Source organism: Lithobates pipiens, unplaced genomic scaffold, assembly GCF_037356315.1.
Source record: "Lithobates pipiens isolate NorthernLeopardFrog02 unplaced genomic scaffold, aLitPip1_a1.2 Scaffold_8, whole genome shotgun sequence".
Taxonomy (NCBI): domain Eukaryota; kingdom Metazoa; phylum Chordata; class Amphibia; order Anura; family Ranidae; genus Lithobates; species Lithobates pipiens.
The window spans coordinates 104,415,815-104,420,691 of NW_027507903.1; the positions used below are offsets into that span (position 1 = coordinate 104,415,815).

General features: G+C 42.9%; 1 protein-coding gene across 6 annotated transcripts in view; it reads right to left on the minus strand.

Moving 5' to 3' along the window:
* LOC143963018 (long-chain fatty acid transport protein 2-like) overlaps positions 1–4,877 on the minus strand; it is a 252,239-nt gene that overhangs the window by 97,963 nt on the left and 149,399 nt on the right. The gene's annotated exons all lie outside the window — the stretch shown is intronic.

The window sequence follows — 4,877 nt, forward strand, 5'->3', positions numbered from 1 at the left end:
GTCGGGGTAGAGTCCAGAACTATGGTCAGGTTACTACTAAAAGCCCAGCACACACCTGACCAATCAGAATGCTGGCTGTTTTCAAAATCAGGACCCAGGACTGGGAGTTCATCCCACCCGGCTCTCTCAGAAATCCCCAGGATCCAGGTCCCAAAGTGGACTTTTCTAAGAAAGGAGGAAACAAAATGTTACAAGCTCCCTGGAGCCCCTCAACCCACCCAGTTGAGCATTCTGGGTCATGAGAGCCAGAACTGGGATTTGTGTCTGTAAACACACAAATATACCTGTTCTGTCAGGGGAGAGGAGATAGATTGTTTGTTCCTAGTAAGTAGGAACAGTGATATGTCTCCTCCCCCAGTCAGTCCCATCCCCCCACAGTAAGAAACACTAACTAGGGAACACATTTGACCCCTTGATCTCTCCCTAGTATTAACCCCTTCCCTACCAGTGACGTCTACACAGTAATCAGTGTATTTTTAGAGCACTGACCACTGTATAAATAAATGTCAATGGTCCCAACAATGTGTCAAAAGTGGGTGCACCGTGGGAACAGTAGTCCTGAAGACAGACTCTACTGTGTAATCAAGATATTTTGAAATTAATTTGCCAGGAGAAGGGGAAAGGGCTGCATTTTCTCAAGCTGTCTAGGACACAGCCATGTGGGGCCCTGGAGAGTGCACATCGCTGTTCCCGTGTGCAAAACCACTGCTGCATTATGGCTGCCTGAATAGATCTGGAGTGCTGAGTCTAGGTGTGCTGACAGCTAGAATCACTTGACTGCAAAGCAGGGAGTGGACTAATCACTGTTTTTGACCGAATGATGAGCTGAAATATCCCTGAGACTGGTGAGCTGTCACTGTGGGGATTTACTATTTGCTGCTAGAAGGACTGAGGCCTTTAAGAACTGACCATATTGCCATCTACTAGCTGTATTGCTGCCTACAGGCCCCAACGCTAGCCAGCTGAGGAGATAGAATTAAGACTTCCCTATTACAGTTTCTACACGGAGACCTTTACCTATGGCTTATGCTAAGAGGTACCGCTCAGGGGACATTGCATTATATCCTAACTATTTTCCTGGAGTGCACTCTAAACTAGTAATAGTGCTATTATTCACATTGCAGTTAATGCATATTTGCACAGTTTATCACCGACTTTGTTGATTTATGTGTTGATTCCAATCTAGCAGTACAGAACTCTATTCCAAGTTACTTTGGGATAGTGATTATACAGTCTAGCAGACTGGGCAGGGCCGTCTTTAATATTGATTGGACCCTGGGAAAACATTTTCTTATAAAAATAGAAATGTGGAATGGTGCTATAGCTAATGACATAAATATTGTATGTATACAGTGCTGACATGAGATCAGAAAATAATTAATTCTTAGGAGTGAAACAACACTATAGAAAAAGGAACAAATGTGCAAACATAAATATCAAATATTGTGCAAAAACATCATAAGATGCATAAAAGTCCAATAAAAAATATATATAAAGAATATTAAGTCCAGTGCAAAAATGGTGTTAAGCCAAAAAAGAAAGTCTCTACCGATATATAGTCTGAACCAATAAACATCAAATAGAGATTCAAACAGTGCTGAATCCCAGCAATCCACCACTGTGTGCAGTTGCTGCTCACCTTATAATAAATGGTAATATACTTTCAATAAGGTCAATCATCAACTGGTGCAGATCATCTCATGAAAGATGGAATTCAACTCACACAAGGAATAAAAAAAGGTTTCTCCCTAATGTAGTAAATTCTTACAACTTTATTAAAACAATGTTATAACGCTGCTTATGATCTTCCTGTTTAAAACCCTAAAAACGATTTGTGTCCAGATATATGGGAGTGGTTTAGTGTTTGGACATTGTTATTTTAAATGGAGTGTCATGTCCATTCATTAGCGTGCAGTTCCCATGGCAAGCCCCAGTGTATATATAGCCCGGTGATGGTCACCCAGCTTCCAGCCCTTGATAAAGTCACATGTCAGTGATGCAATGCGTCGGGAATAGTCAGGTGACGTAACTTCCGATCTTCGGCCGTGACAGGAAGTTTGGCATTTTTCCACACTGTATTACTGCCCGACGCCTCAGTAGGTTAGGATAACAGTCCAAAAGCAGTCCATGGGGAGAAGGACCTACCTAGCCAGTCCAGGTTACCATCTGCTTTCAGAGGTCCAGGGGCAGGGCTCTCAGAGGTCTGGAGGCGGGGCTCTCAGCACTCCCACTCAGATCTCAGCTCTGAGCCTCTGAGTATACAGGCTGCATGGGGGTGGTATCAGAGTGGCAGTGGAGCTCCTGACCCCGCCCCCTCCCTGCTGGCTGGGGGATACACTGATATACCTGGTGCGGCCTGCAGTGTTATAATGGGACCCCAATTTGTGGGCAGCACAGGCTCAAGGGACAGCTGCTTTGGTCCCCATAACAATGACTAGGCCCAGGGCAGCTGCCCCTTTTGCTCCGTGTTAAAGATAGCCCTGAGACTGTGTCTGAACCTACCTCCTGTGTGCTCATTTACGCTCAAACCATTTATTCTAACCCGTACCAATACATTGAGTTAATTTACCACAAAACAGTCTTGTGCATTTTCTGGGTAAAGGTATCTATATTTTTTGCGTTCCTATAAGTGCTTGCAGTAACTTTCACTCAACCAGGTGTGTCAGAGGGGCTGAGGTCGTTTTTGAGGTTGAGGGGCAGAACATAAGCCTAACTACCAGCCTGCTGCTTTGGGGGCAGCATTACATTTTTTAGACTCTAAAAACCCTTCAATAATGTAGTATAACCTTGAAAATCAACTTTATTTGGAGACAGGAGTATGCTGCAAAAAGATTCAGAAGTTGAGAATCTATTTTTTTAAGTGGAACTGAAGCCAAATTTATTTTATAAGTCATGACAGCGTGGGTATATGTTCTAAAATATTTACACACTTACCCAATGCCCACTATAAAACAAATATTAACAAAGAAAAACATGAATTTCCACCTACAATAAACGCAGTCTCTTCAAAGGACACAATTCTCACTGGTAATAACTGACTGACTATCTCCATCCGCCCCAGGTTAAAGTTTACTTACAAAGTCAGGGCTACCTTGTATATTGGCATATACTAGTAATTTTAGATAAATTGCAGCATAATATACACTTACAATATTGAAAGCATATTTATCACAGCTATGGTGGTAGATGACATCTGGAGAGCACCCTCTCTTCTGGCCAGTGGTAGATCTGTATGAGCATTGTACAGATCTCTCTAGCATGATAGCCAATCTGATTCAGTAGGTTGGCCTTGGTCATTGCCATCAATGACATACTCACTTCAGAGCATGTCACCTAAGGATTGCGTGATGTCAAATTGCTGGATTCTCCATTGGATACAAAGACAGAGCTTTGCAACACTTGTAGAGCCTCTGCTACTGGTCGTAAGCAGGTTTGGTCTGTCGCAATAATCATCTAACACTGGTGGTATGATAGGTGCAACTCGCTCTCATCGCACTGAGCTGTGCACAACAATCCATTAGAAAGCTATACCTGACTTTTGTGGTGGTACATTTCTGAAGACAAACAAGTTGCCCTATGCAGGGTATTTCCCATTAGCTTAGTGAATGTGGTGAAGCCCTGTTGACTACCCTCATCCAATCATTTGCAAGCACAAATACTGTTTTTTATTTACTTAGCACTTGATTGGGTTTTCTTTGCAAAGTGAGTTTTCATCAAACTTCCCTTCCACAGCAAACAGTCTATTTTCCTTTAGTAAATCAACCCCTTTATGCCTTGAATACATCTGTCTGTTCCTGTTGGGGAGTTTAACTTCACCTCTCACTACCCCAAGTCTCTCAATATGTTCAGCCATCCACTTAGAGCCAGGGGCAGCCCATCCATTAGGGGCACCTGGGCACTGCCCCCTCTCTCCAAGCCACCCCCTATATGCAAAGGATGCATAGCATGAATATGATCACGGCCACTGTGGCACACTCCCTATTCATGCATCTGGCCCCTTTCAGGGCACGGGGTGCATGAATTACAGCGGTAAGGTATTTTTTTTTGAAGCACCTGATTAGAGCCAGAGGCTCTAATAGGCTTCAAAATAGGGTGGCAGAGAATGCGACCAGAGCCCACCCAGGTGTGTTAAAACAGTGAATGAACATTCGCTGTTGAAACACTGATCCTCAATCCGGCCAATCAGAACCGGCCAATTTGGCCAAAAAGAGAAAACTCGATTGGCCACAGAGGAGAATGAAGGAGACTAAAGCCGCTGTTGCCATGATGACCCGTATAGAGCAGGAGAACAGGAGGCCACCACCGAGCAGGGAAAGTCGCCGGTGATGGGGTAGGTGCTGCCGACCAACTGACTAAACAAGACTAAGACCATGATATATTGACAGGGGCATACAGCTCCTGATAGTGCCCGCATAATGAGGTAGAGGACCAGGGACCTGTTAGCCCAGTTTTTTGAGATGTATTTCATTCTACTATTAAGCGCACTGTTATGAGTAAGTTGACTGAGGCTTGCACTGCAAAACATGAAGCAGAGCCTGCATAGGTAACAAGTAAAAATAACTGCCCCTATGTACATATAAAATTACAAACACTTTGGTAAATTGCAATTTTATAAAGAATAGTATGCATTGATAGGACAATGTATATCAAATTGATCTTTTTATTTTAAAAAAGTTGTTAAATACACTGCCTTGAAGAGCTAGTTATTCAATCATACATGGATTATAGGTTTAGTATGAAATAACTTCTCAGAACACTCAACAGCTTAGCTTGGTACATGGCAAAGAATAATAATAAAATAGTTGAATAGTTAACGGTCACTAAAAGCAGGGTATAGAAAGGTTAAAGTACAGAAAGGCTCGCTTGTTTATCAGTAT